Here is a 14,376-nt window from a genome sequence, read left to right as displayed (position 1 = left end):
GCAGAGTCCCTGCACAGTGCTTCTGTCACTTGGAGAGCATCAGGCAATATGCTCTCCACCAAAGAACATCAGGTGGTGGGATGTGTGTTTTTTCCCCAAATGGGAGGCTGGATCATAAGTGCAAAAAACGTTCCTGATGCTGCCAGCACCCATGAGACACCAGGTGAAATAAAAGCAGAGTCATGGTATCCGTTATCTCAAGACCTCTCCTGTGCAGAAGGTCATGTTTGGGCAGATACAAATGATTTAAATCCCACCAACAAACGAGATTTCCTTCTTACAGGATGCTTCAGCTTGGCTACTGTTCAACATGCTCTGAAAATCACACTTCAGCATCTTAGCCCTGTTCCTTCAGTCAGTGATCTAAGAACTGCAGCCAAGACTGCACAGACATGTCCCCAGGACTCCCCGGGCTTGTCATAGGGCTGTCCCTAGGGTGTCCTTTTGCCCTTGGCTTTATTTAGTGTCCCCAGGCCTTTCCTATAAGAGGAACTGCTGGAAGTGTGAATTTCCATGCCTCAGGACTGCTTGCTGGAGCATGTGTGCTCCAAGGACAAATGGAGAAAAACACAAGGTCCCAGCCCTTGCTGTAGCTGCAAAACCTGCCTCCTTCTCATTGCAGAGTGTCCTGCTTTGGGAATCTGCAGCTCTCCCGTGCCCCTCCATTAGGAGTAGAGCTGCGGGGCTATGAGGACCACTTCATTTTCACCTGTGCACACATGGGCAGGTTTTGCTCCTATCTGTGCTAGTTCTGCTTTTGGACAAGCCAGGGGACCATCTGATGATACGTTTGGATGTATGAGTCCAAAGCCTGGTTCCCGGCTACAACTCTCCCAGGTCTGAGCTGCTTTTGAGACATCTGCCGCCCAGGGCTGAGAAGAGGTTCCCAGGCCTGCTCAGAAGAAAACCGTCGCTGCCTGCTTGGCGCCAGAGCTTGGACGGGAATTCTCTTGTTTTTCATGAGCAGGCTGAGCGGTCAGCACATACCACGAGCAACAGTCAGAGGAGCAATAAATAGCCTACCCAGACCAGAAGGAGACAACCTGTTCAGACTGGACCATTCATCCCCTGTGCCGGGCAGAATGACTATTGCTCTGCGTCAAGGTCTTGTGCGTGCTGGGGAAACAAAGCCTCTGGCCTGGCCCAATCTGCACCGAGTGGGTCCTCCAAGAGGAGCCATGGTTACTGCTTCAATCGGCACGTCCCAAGGATGTGGTAGGCAGCCATCAGCATTGTCATTGTTCCAGTGGGACGTTTCGCTCCTGCTCCCGAAGCTCCTCCCGAAGAGGCAGATGCCATCACTGTGGGCTGGCTGGGGACTGCTTCTCCAGAGCTGGTTCCCATTTGGGGTCACACCCAACCGTACTCCTGCATCCCAGCAGAAGTCCCAGCTTTGCTCATTCCCCAAGAAAAGGAGCACTTTGAAAATGTTCAGGTTCTGTAACTCATGCCAGGAAACCCCTGTTTTCCCAGATGATATTTCTTTGTGGTCTTACACTGCCCGTAAGACCAGGGAACAGGAGAGGTCCCAAATGGTCCCAAATAGTCACTTAGCATTTCCATTTCTACCCTTTGAGGTCTACAACAGAAGCAGGCATGAAGGGTGTTCCTACTGCTATGGGCCAACATTTCATCCTAGTCACCTCGTGCTGAGCATCAAATATGGAATAGCCAGGGGTTGTAAAGTGCTCTGAACCTGAAAAGTGCTAACTAAGAAAATAAAGCATAACACGAGTGTTATTAATAAATGCCAGCCGCTCTTATATAACTCCTAATCATGAGCCGCATCTTTCGGCCCCCATTGTTCCATTGTCAGGCCCCATTATCTGGGAATTCTTACCCACCGACCACAAGAAATAGCCTGGGCTCTGCGGGTTTGCAAACTTTGTTGTTGGAAAGCTTTTCATGCAATTGTTTTTGCTTTGCGCCGTTGCCTTCCTTATTGTACAGATGTGGGTGTGTATCACAGCCCACACCCTCTGTCTTTTGCCCCAGGATAACTTTGAAAATGAGCTGATCTGTCTCAGCCTGTGTTTTTCCTAAGAATTCTATTTAAAAACAACAACATTCAAACAAAAAAACCCCTCATTTTCCTGAAGTGAAGCTTGTGCTGGGGAAAGATGCTGGCTTGCAATACCAGAGGAATAAAGACTACACTTTATCCTCAGAAGAGACTCCCCGCAGGACTAGCAGTGACTTAGATCAGGCCTGAAAGAAGGGAGCGTGGGCTAAGCAGGTCTCTGGGACTCATTCAGAGCAGGGCATCCCTGTGGTTGCAGGGCTGGGCTATCAGTCCTCCCCTACCGCCCTGTGAGCTTCCAGCAACCTTGCTTCGATGCTTCTCATCCTGTTTGCCACAGCTCACCTCGAGGTGGGCTTCTGCAGGGTGTTTCTACCTGGGAGTCAACATGAAACTCATGTGGCACCAGCACAAGCTTCTAAATGAGTCTCAGCTCTCCTTACAAGGTAATCCAGATCCATGTGAAAGTTTCCATGCCCTGATGAGGAGTGTGTGGACCTTCGTGGCACCTTCACACTGGTCAGTGTGAGACACACCAGTGTGGGAAGCCCTGCAGGCTGAGTCCCAGTTGGACAGGTTAGTTGGGTCATGGCTATTCAGGTTAGAAGCACTGTCATTTCCCAGGGCTCAGGCTAGAAGAGACCACACTGAAAAATGGCTTTCTGGTCAAAATGAAAAAAAATTGTTGAACTTTGTCTGGGTTTGGAAGAGAAATTATAAATCAAAACCAGAAAATGCCAGGCAAAAAGCTTTTGGTGTTCAGTTTCTGAGGCCTATATTTTCTCTACCAAAACATGTTTTAAAAATCAGTGTGTCTTTTTGTTCCTTTCACTGGAAAACCTGAAATGACACAGGAAGCTAAAAATAGTAACAATACCCACCAAAGTCATTAGTGTTTTTCAATTAGCTCCAATGCAAACTTCAGTATTGGCTCAGGCAGGATTTGTTATTTTTCTGACCAAGGCCTATGTTTGGGTTGTGAATATATCCAACCAAAATGGTCTAGGAAAACCACTAACCTGTTCTGAGTGGCTTTCCCTGGAGCTCCTCCAGCGCCTCACACCTTCAGACAGCAACAACCAGTAAATGCAGCAATGCTCTTGGGATGGGGACAGACGTGAGGAGCACCCACGGCAGTGCTGCAGTGTGACCATGGTGTGTTCCTGCTCTGGGACACTGTTCTCACAGGACCGTCCTTGGTGGCTGCATCTCCGATGAGTCTGAGCTCTTCCAGGTGGCCATCCTCTGGCCCATCCTGTGTTTTGCAGCAAAAAGGCAGTGCAGAACATGCACGGTCACCACTGGGCATCTTCTCACCTCCTTCTGCCCAGCCGGTCCCACTGCTTTCCCTTTAAGAGGGAGCGAGACACAAGGCACAGAGGTTGTGTGTGCTGTATGGGGAGCTGGGGCAGCCCAGGAGACCACTCTCCCGGGACCTCTGCATGGCACAGAGACGTCTACCTAACAATTGAGGGAATATTTTCCACCCAAAGAATCCATCTCGTGGTCCCCTCTTCATTTGTGACACAAGGGAAAATGTGAAGCAGCCAAGACGCGTGAATCACTGTCCCAAACAACATATAATGAACTCATAAAATCAAAGGCAGGGTTTGTTTCAACCCGTGCTGCCAGGGCTCCTTGGACATTGTCTGGAATGAATTTAAGTTATTACAAAACTCTCTGTGTCTCTGTGTGTCTCTTTTTCCCCCAACCCCCCAACCCGTCTTTCTTCTCTTCCCCCTTCACACTCTGCTTTCCTATGAGTTTCTTTCTGCTCCTTTCTCTCCCACTTTTCCTCTCCCTCCCCTGCCTTCCTTCTCTCCTTTGTTTGCCCTGGTCCTTCCTTCCCACCCCTTTGCCCCAGCCCTTCCCCTGGTGCCCCGCTACCTGCAGCGCTCCCTGTGGCTGGGGGCCGGGTACCCCCATCACTTTTCAGCCAGACTCGTTTCCAGGACAGCTTTGAATGGAGACTGATTCCACAGGCGCTGTAGTTCCTGCTCGGTGCAGTATGGCCACGTCAGGGGACTCCCCCCAGACTGTCCCCCAGCAGAGCTCAGCCCCACCATCAGCAGAGCTGGGTGGATGGTGACCTTCCCAAGCAGGACCAGGAGCTGGAGGAATATGGCCATGGGGAAGCAGCATGAACCCCACTGCAAGCTCTCCAGGCATCTGTATGCCCAGCAAGTGCCACACTGGGGGCAGAGGGTGGGGGTGTGCTGGCCCGTGCAGAGTGCCGCAATGAGGGGCTTTGGCAACACAGTGGCAACCATGCTCGGAAGATGCCTGCACACCCCATTTGCACACGCTGGCTTCGGGAGGGAGTTGTGCTCCACCCGCCACTGCTGGGAGCAGCGACGTGCTCCGTGGTCTCTGCTGCATGTGATGACATGCGGCTGGTCCTGCCGGCACATCAATTTGACCAGGAGGTCACGCTCCTTCTGCTGCCTCCCAGGAATTGCCTTCATCCCTCTGGGCCTGCCCATGTGCCAGCACTCCCAAAGAGGGCAGGGAAGCAGGCGCTTAGATCCCAGCACCACTTAAAAAACCCAGGGATTTATTTACATCACACATGGTGCTGTTGCTCACAACTGAGCAGACTCTGGAGCTGCAGGCTGCTAGCAGAGACTGCAGGGTGCTGCCTGTGGCCACCTTGGGGACTTGGGCTGGCATCTCCATGCTGTGACTTGTGGTCCCAGCAGCAGGCTGGGAGCAAACTAACGGCCTCCCATGCTGTACCCAACTGAGCAGCAGAGGCATGGCCCAAGCTGCTGAGGCTTTTTGGAATCCCAGCCCAAATCTCCCCAAACACCCGAAGGCTGAATTGGTTTAGAGCAAACAAGACACAAGCCAAACCTCAACTTCAGCCATGCCAGAGCCAGCCTAGCGAGCTGCTCCTGGCTCACACAGGACAGCTGCCATCTGCCAGGCAGGTTTGGGGACTCTTCCCTTGGTGTCTCGCTGGGAACACCCCTGTGGCACCAGGAGCGTCTGTGCTGCAATTACATCAGCAGCCACTTTCTGTGGTGAACGCCTGCTCCTCCAGCACTGCGGATGAGGTGTTATCCACCATTTGGCATGGTTCAGATTCCTGCAGTGCATGAGGACATCCCCTCCAAATCCCTGCAGTAAGTCCAAGGTTGGTGGGCACCTGACTGGAGCTGGGAGGTGAGAGCAGACAGGAGCAGGGTCCCCAGCACCTGAAGATGCTCAGGTACGTAATGAGGCTTATTGAGAGAGCTCCTTGTGCTAAAGCTGAGGTTTCCTGCTGAGTTCAGGCCTGTGGACAGTGTTTGGGCCCCTGAAAAGTAGCAATAAGGTGTCAGATGAGGTGCTTTCCAGGAGAAACCCTTGGTCTGCATCCACATAACCCCCCTAAGCAGAGATGCTGCTGATGAGTGGCTGTGATTCCTGGAGAGACCCAGCCACGCGTGGATCGTGCTGGAAACTCCTGCAATCCCACGTGCAGACGTGCAAGACACAGCACAGCATCCTCCCGCTGATGAGACCACAGATTTGGCTGCAAGTGCCGCAGGGCTGTCGGGTTTTTCATGAGTCCACCGTACCGAGCCACCCTCTCCCAGGCTGCCGGAGCTTCTCCTCGCCCAAACCCCGAAGAGCCGGGGCAGCTCCGGGGCCGCGAGGCCGCAGCTGCGGGGGAACGGCACCACCTCGCGGCTGCCGGGCCGGGCTGTGCCGTCCGCGGCTCGGGCCCGGCCCCGCACCCGCCCCCAGCGCTTGTCCCGGGGCCGGCGGGTTCCCGACTGGTGCCCGCGGCTGCTGCACCTCTTGGGGACACGCGTATGCCTTTTCCTGCCGTAGCGGTCGCTGCAGAGCGGGGCGGGGCACAGGCAGGACTGTAAGGTGAGGTATTTAAATTATTGCGCAATCTGCACAGCGACGGTAATGATGTGGGAATGGGAACAGTTGAACATGGAGCTTAGCATGGCCGGAAAGGGCCAGGTTCAGGGCTTGCAGCTCAGAAAGCTGCCGAGAGAGGGAAAGAGGCACAAAATCAATTCCTGGTCGCCCCAACAGCTGCTTGCTAGGTCTGGGGACCTGTGCTTAAGCAGGACACACTCATCACATTCAGCATTGCCCAGGATGTGGATTCACCGTGACAGTTAGCGTGAGCAGGGACGTGCCGGTCCTTTCACTATGGGGCAAGGGCAGCCATAGGGGGGTAACATGAAGGTGGAGACATGCTGGAAGAGCAGGACCTGAGATGCTTGTGGAGCTGCAACTTTCAGGGGGCACAGAGTGTATTTGGAGAGGTGTTGCACATCTTGCCTGGCCTCTGCACCTTCTCCCACAGCATCAGACCTGCCCAAGGCTGGGAAGGGTGATGGCACCAGCAGATGGCCTCAGCACAGAGTGCTGCAGGTTCAGCATCCCTCCAGCCTCTCCCCAGCTCCATCTTGCTGGGACAGCTGCAGGGCAGGTTGGGCTGTGGTCTGCCCGAGCTTGGTCTTGTGCTGTTATCATAGCTAAAGCCCCAGCTCTGTGCCTGACCTGTGCAATGTTAATGTACAGCTTCCTCTGAGTGCGGTGGGCAGGGTCGGGGCAAGGAAAAATCCATGTAGTATCACTCTGCAGTGGTGTTATATGCTGGATGTTGCAGTGATGATGTACCTTGTTTCTTTTTCCCAAGCCGTGTTCATTGCACACTTTTCAACCAACAATGCCTGTCCTCACCAGGGTCTGGCTCTCATGCCTGCTTATGCTTGGAAACAGGTACTTCTGTCAGTAGTGAAGTGGTTCATGTATAAATGAGACTTAAGCCCCAGATGATCAGCTTTCCCCTGGGAAACTGCAAGCAGAGGCAAAGGTGTATGTCTGACTGTGATTTTTCCCGTGACAATGTCATGTTGATTTCACACAGGTTTGTAGGGGCATCCAGACCTGAAAACCTCACTGTGAGCTGCCTCCATTGACTGTCCCGGGTGGCAGAGTTGTTACAGCACAGAGTAGTGCTACTGGTCCCCAGGAAAGGCCCCTTTGGGCTGCCCTGATACCCTCACAGTGCTCAAACCACAGGCACTGCCAGCACCTGGGCCCCAGGATGGGCAAGTAGCCTGGGAAGTCTCTATTCTCTGGCCATGCACAGTCAGCAGAAGGACCCAAACCCACCGTGGATGCACCGGGCCTGCAGAAGGCTGGTGGTGAGTGGGAGGCTCAGGAATGGAGGGAACAGACCCCCAAGGCCTGGTGAGCCTTACATGAGTCTCGAGCCACTGCTGTGATGGAGCAGTGGTAGGATGCTTTGGGCAAAGCACACCCAATGAGTCAGGGTGTTTGTCCCTCTCTGCATACCCTGGGAAGACCACATTTCAGTTCCAGGGGACAGCTGGGGTGACCTGCACTCCAGAAGAAACCAAGTGTGAGGACTGGCTCTGAAAACAGCATGGGAAGGGAGATCAGTCTGCCAGGAGACTGGCAGCCCAACAAAGGAGGCAGGTGAGGTGCCCTTTGAAGAGTAAATGGCACAGAAAGAAGAGAAACATGACAATAATGGAATCACCATGAAGACAACCTGGTGGCTAAAACAGCATCCTCTGCTCTCACTGCACTGGGCAGGGGTCTGCTGGGACCAGACGAAGGAAGAGTCCTGCCTTCTGGCAGCAAACCTCTTCCTTCTCCACTGAAGAGATTAAAGAAGGACTCGGGTGGTAAATGGGGTCTCTTCCCTGTCTGACTAGCAAGGCGGCAGGAATCTGCCTGGGAACATGAACCTCCATCTCTCTGGACCTCTCCTCCCTGCCGGGGTGTGGAGGCAGCAAGGGGGCTGGTGCTGCCTGGTGTCACCACGTTCTCTTTCCTCTGGCGGGGCTGGGGGCTGTCCCCATCCTGCTGCGGGTCTGGCAGGTGGCACAGCCTTGGGGTGCCTGACCCTTGCGTGGCTGTGCCTTCCTGTGCCCAGATCCGATCTCCCCTTGTCCTACCCGCCCCACAGCTGAGCGGGAAGGCCGGGAGTCAACCCGAGCTCTAACACGTGTCTCGTCTGCTCAGGCGGACTGGGGACTGAATTGCAGTCCTGTTCATTCCGTGCAGTGAGTCGGGTTTTGCTGAGCCCGGGTCCCCGCCGCATGGACCCACCTCTCCGCCCGGTTCCCCGACGACCGGTGCGGCCGCGGCGGGGCGGCCCAGCAGAGGGCAAGCGAGGGCCGCGCAGCGCCCACCGCGCCGGGCGGGGAGTGCCGCGGGGGCTGGGAGGGCGACCTGCGAGGGATGCCGACCCCTCTGCAGGTCAAAAGCAAAGGCCGGGCGAGTCTTCTGCAGGACTGGTCCGGCTGTGAGCGTGTGTTGCAGACAGGCTGTGAGATACTGATTGCAGAGAGGATGTGAGAGTTGGGGTTGTTTGCCCTGGAGAGAAGGCTCCGGGGAGAACTTACTGCAGCCTTTCAATATGTAAAGGGAGATTATAAGGAAGAAGGAATGAGACTTTTTACCAAGGCCTGTAGTGACAGGACAAGGGGCAGAGGTTTTAAACTGGCAGAGGGTAGGTTCAGATTAGATGTAAGGAAGAAATTCTTTACTATGAGGGTGATGAAACACTGGCACAGATTGTCCAGAGAGTCTGTAGATGCCCCATCCCTGGAAGTACTCAAGGTCAGGTTGGACAGAGCATCCAGTGAAAGATGTCCCTGCAGTAGGGTTGGACTAAATGATCTTTAAAGGTCCCTTCCAACCCAAATCATTCTGTGATTCTGTATCTGTCCCAGCCGACTCAGTGCCAGAGGCACAGGTTTTGCTCCCACAGCTCATGGATGTCTGTGTCCTTCAGCAATCCTTCATTAAATGAGAAGCCTGGCTGGCACCAGACATCATGCCTTCACATGGCACGGAGGAGCAGGACCGGATGCACACATAGAACAGGCACTTACAGGGGACAGAACTTCCTGCAGACACCAGGATGACAGAAACCACACAGTATGTTTGCCCTCTCCTCCTCCCAGCCCTTGCAAATCTGCTCAGGAATTAGTGCAATGCAGTGAGCACTGGATACCTCATTCATGGTAATGTTGGCATGCCGAGGGACACCCGGCATGGTCTCAGCAATCCAGTTCTTACTACAGTGAGTGTCCCATCCCTGCTGATGTCTTCAGCATCCCCCTGTTTGCCAAATCCAGATTCACATTTTTCTCTTGGGGTCTCCATCCTGTATAGAGGGAATGTACAGGGAACAGTGGAAATGGGGAACCAGGAAACAGTTTCTGCCCTTCTCAGCTGGGCTTTCACTGATGTGAGGGCTGTGAACACCAGTCCCAGGACTTGCCCTGATGGTGGCCAGCACCTCTAACATCATGTTTGGGTCCCAGGACAGGGCAGTCTGACAAGTGTGAAACCAGCAGCACTGAGGTTGTGGTGACACAGCCCCCTAGCTTAGCACCACCCTGGAACAGTGAGGCCAGGCCAGCTTGGCATCATGGCTCATGTTCATGGTAGCTCTCGTGCTTTCTGGTGAGGAAAACACCTTCAGATCCATCCCTAGGACAACTCCTGCTTTGCACCACCTCAGGGTCTTTGAGCCATAGCTCCTTTTGCCCCATTGCCTTGGTCATCCCAGCCCATGCACAAAGTCCTGCGCTTTCTTGACAGTCACTGCCCTGCACTCCCATCTGGCCCATGCAAGGCAAACGCTGGTCCTGCACTTGCTTCTCCTCTGGGATCTGCATCTGGGCTGCTGGGGCTTTGTGGCTTGTGGCTTGGCCTTCTGACTTTCCAAATGTACCAGTGTCCCTGAGAGACAGTGGAGCTGCAGGACACCCACAGCATCAGACTTGGAGACCCTCAAGGTTCCCCTGTCCATGGCCTGGGTCTCCTCTGCCCTGTCACCTGGTGGCTTTGCCCTTGTTTATCCACATCCCTGCTGTTGGAGTAGGGGGAAAATGCATTTTGTGAAACAAGGCTGAGAGCAGCAAACAGCATTTCCCCTGGGACTCTCGGCCAGCTGGGGTCTCCTCCTCCAGCAAGCATCTGCCAGCTGGCTGGGGAGAGGCTTCTCCTGCAACCTGCTGCTCTGTAGCAACAAGATGTGGGTAACCAGGGGTCCTCTGGGAGTGGGGCAATGCTGGGTGGGGGCTTTGAATGGAGCAGGTGAGCACTGTACTAGCACCTTTGCCCTTCTCCCCACCTCTGGTACCCTCCTCAGTCCTCACACCCATTGCAAGGGCATCTACAAGAAGGACATTTCCCAGGCCAAGCTGGAAGATATGGGGGTTGCAGTGCTGTGAACACAACCCCGGTGAGTGAGGGGATCCAGGTCCAGGTTTTCTGCTCTCCTCCACTGCCTCACACAAATGCTGATTAAATTAGTTTCACCTTTTTCCAGCCTTGCTTGCAGGTGGCCTGGGGATGGTGACGGGGGGGACAGACCTTCCTGGGAAAGCCTGCAGGCAGCCGTGCTGGGCAGCGCCTTGCAGTGAAAATGCCCCCTTTTCTCTCCTCTCTTGAGCAAAAATCAGGGGCCAAGGCCAGCCTTGGTGCAGCAGCACGGGAAAAGCCCCCGCATCACTGAACGGAGCAGAGACTCCATCCTCCTCCATAAGAGGAGGCTGCTCCCCGCCTCGTAAATCCCTCGTTTCTTCTGCTTTGGGAAGCAGGGGGAGGATGACTGGCTGCCTTTCCTGCGGCACCGGCTGAGCCCTTGGCGTGCTGGGCTGCCTGTGTTGCTGCTCCGGAGCCACCAGCACGCCCCCGGTGATGGACCCACTACTGGTAAAACAAATTCCCTGGTCGCGGCGGCAGGTGGGAACCCGCGGCCACCGGGACCCCGCAACGGTGCCCCGACGGGGAGGGCTGTCCGCCGGTGGGGCGGCCCCTTCCTCCCCTCCCGGCCCGCTCCGCTCCCGGCTCCTTCCCGCTCGGCTCCCGGCGGGGCGGCCGCGGCGGCGGGAGGGCGGAGGCAGGGCTGGCAGCGCGGCGGCGGGCGGCGCACACACGCACACACACCTCCCTGCATGTGATTAAATGGCTCGAAATCTGCTTCTGATTTCCTCGGGGAGGTGACTTTTCCCTTCTTTTCAACCCGGGATTTATTGGAGCCTTTTTACTCCGCTTCCAGGCAGCGGTCGGGGCTCAGTTTCTCCACTTCTTGCTTTTCTTTTTTCTTTTTTTTTTTTTTAATTTTGTTTTGTTTTGTTTTTCTCTTTCCTCTTCTTTTCTCCCTTCCCTGCCGCCTCCCTTCCTCCCGCAGCCGGAGCAGCCGCGGGCGGTGCGGCGGAGCGGGCGGGAGCGCGGCCGGCTGCGGGCACGGCGCTGGGGACCCGCCCGCACCACCGGGAGCAGCACTCCCGCTTTGCATTATTTCACCTTATTTTGATTTCTCTTTCCCTTCGCCCTTGCGTGGTAATTTGTTATTATTGTGTTTCGGTGTGGGTTTTTTTCTTTTTTCTTCCCTTTTTTTTTTTTTTTTTTTTTTGATCAACCAAGGGAAGCGGGAGCTGCCCCCACGCCCCGCCGTCCGCCCTGCTGCTGCCGCGGCCCCGGCTCCGCTCACCGCCTCGACCCCGGACCTGCTGCCCGGACCGACCCCGCTACCTGCCCGGCCGCGGTAAGCTGCTCCTCCAACTTCCCGGCGCTGCCGACCCCGGCTGAGCAGCTCCCCGCTCTCCTCCCCACCGCTCCCTCCCTCATTGCCTTTTATTCCTCTCTCTTCTCCCCCCCGCCCCATCCTTCCTTTATTTCCCTTTCCATCCTTTCACCGCCGAAAACGGGACCTCCGCGCGGCGGGGCCGGGGTGCCGCCCGCCCGCAGCCGGGCACGGCCGAGCCCCGCACGGCCGCCGCTGCTCCGCGCTTTGTCCCGGCCCGGCCCGGCTCGCTGCCACCGCCCCGGCAGAGCCGGCGCGGGGGGGACACGGGGGTGCTCGGCGCTGTACGAAGCCTCGCGGTTGTTGCAGATCCCCCCCTTGTCGCAGCGCTGCCGGGGGAACAGGAGGCTCCCGAGGCGCTGCGCTCTGGCCGTACCGCGGGTACAGCAGCGGCGGGAGCCCTGCCAGGCTGCCGCCTGTGGTGCCAGCTCCGGCTGACCAGCCACGGGGCACACACGTGTTCTCCCCTGCCCGCAGCTCTGCCGCAGGCCTTGATCCGCTGGGACGGTCCCCGCCAGCACAAAGCCACTGGGCACCTTTGCAGAGTGCCTTTGCCCTTGCCACCGGCCCAGGCTTGGGATCAGCACTGGTGTCTTCCCAGCACAACTGCTTTGGAGAGACATCTCTGTGTGGTGGCTTGGAGAGTGGATTCCCTCTAGAAACAGCTCCTATGTGACGTGCTCAGCCGTGTTGCAGTCCTGGGACCAGGCTGGGTGAGACTCCTCAGCACTCCCAGCACCTTGCCCCAAACCATGGCCAGCATGAGGGCCGGCAGTTCTGACCAGGGCATGTGTGAGTGGTTGGTGGCACAGGGACAAGGGAAGCTGGGCTGCATTTGGTGGGTTTACTTTAGCTTTTCTGTCTTGAAGCTGCTGAACCCTCATTTCTTCAAAACGCTGTCTCTCCCCCAGCTTCCTCAGCCTGCTGGAGAGTGGGTGGATGGAAATACCTTTCTCGGGATAAGGAATAACTAGCGCGACGGGGGACATAGAGCTTGGCAGTCTGCTGCCTTTGCTTGGCTCTCGCCAAGCAGGGTGGGTGAGGAAGGCCCCGTGGGCAGGAGCTCCTCCGGCAGCGCTGTGGTCCTGCTGGCTTGCTGCTCAGGCGGGCAGCGCTTGTGCATGAATTCTCTTCTCTTGGGTGAGCTCATCCTGTGAACGCATGGGACGTAAGCCAGGCTGAGCATCCCTGCCTCTCTCCATGCTGTTTGTGTTGGACCTGTAGTTGGGCTAAGATGGTAGTGAGCATAGACCTGGACATGCAAACCCTGGACAGCTGGAAATGGCACAGATCCTTCTCCCCTGGCCAAGTCCACCATTCCCTCCTCTCAAAGCCAGGAGAGGCTGGAGCTTCCTGTAACCAATGCAGCAGAGATGTGGCTTGAGCCACATAGAAAACATCCTCCAAGGCGTTTGAGTGGATGGAGGGCACCTTTTTTTTTTTTTTTTTTTTTTTTTTCTGCAATATTCCATTTATAAAACAGAGGGAGCTGCTGTGCTTTTCTGACCACCTGGTTGGAGTGAGCTGGTGAGGGGACAGGCAGTCTGCAGTCCAAGCACAGGGTGGGCTGTGGGGGTCCCGACATCCCTTCCTCCTCTGTCTGCTGGTGGGAGGAGGAAGGTGAGTTGGGTCCCTGCAGAGAAGAGGGCAGGTGTAATGCTGGTTTGGGCAGGAGCCCAGGTGAGTCTACAGCCTGCAGAAGGAAAAAGCCAAGCTTAGGGATGCAGCTGAGTACATTATGGCCTGAAGCGAGAAGTCCACCAGAAATGCAAGCTGCTTAGGGACATTCTTCCTGCTCCCTGGCCACCAGAACATGATATCTTCAGCCTGGGCCGCTGGAACAGATATCCCACTTTGGGTGGTAGCTGGTGGAGATGTGGGTCTGAACAGAGTTTGCCAGCCCTGAAGGAGGTGAGCATCGGTGCAGACCTTGGGGCACGTGCTGAGATGGCTTCGTTGTCCTTCAGCAGGGAAGCAGCCTGCTGTGCCAAGGGTGTACGCGGCACCTCTGCCTCCTGTTCTCCCACCCTGTTAGTCAGGCCCTGCTCCATAAGGAAGCAATTATTTTGTGCCCCCACGAGCCCCTCCCTGAGCCTGCGCAGGACACTTGCACTCAGTATGGAAACACGACAGATTTTCCATATTCCGCTTTGCCCCGTGATGTTTAAAAACGTACGTGACGGCCTCTTCCAAATGCTGCAGACTTGGCTGGCACTCAAGCAATAATAGGCTGTGTGACACCAGGGGCATGAAATATTGTACCAATAGCTGGAGAGGGAGGGGAAAAAAATGAGATGTCAAAGTGCAGCATGTTTCCGGCCCCGTTATTGTGAGCCATCCTCTACCCGATGTGAGAGATCTTTCAAAGGCAGCCAAATGTTGTCATCTCTGAATACCATTTTAAATATTCATCCAGACTATTTTCAACATCTGTGCCCGGCATGTTGTGAAAAGGCAACAAGGGACGTTATGGAAACCAGATCACTTTATTCCCATATGGAGTGGAAAGGGGTTGAAGCAATGAGGACTTCTGGGCCAGGACTGCGCAAGTCCCGTGCATGGGCTGGGAGCGGCAGAGGAAAACTTTCTGCACCCTGAGGGTTGATCCCAGGAGTGCACGACAGAGCCAAGCAGCATGGCCAGAATGTGTGAAGGAGTTTAGGGAGCTGGGGTGGGATGACAGTTGTGTAAAGCAACAAGTCAAGCAGTAGTAGAGATTAATAAATAGGATAGTATCGAGGCAGCTTTCTACTCCTGGGAAGCCAGA

Source organism: Caloenas nicobarica, chromosome 14 (genome assembly GCF_036013445.1).
Source record: "Caloenas nicobarica isolate bCalNic1 chromosome 14, bCalNic1.hap1, whole genome shotgun sequence".
Lineage (NCBI taxonomy): Eukaryota > Metazoa > Chordata > Aves > Columbiformes > Columbidae > Caloenas > Caloenas nicobarica.
The sequence above is the reverse complement of the archived record's forward strand: the minus strand, read 5'-3'. Positions refer to the sequence as shown.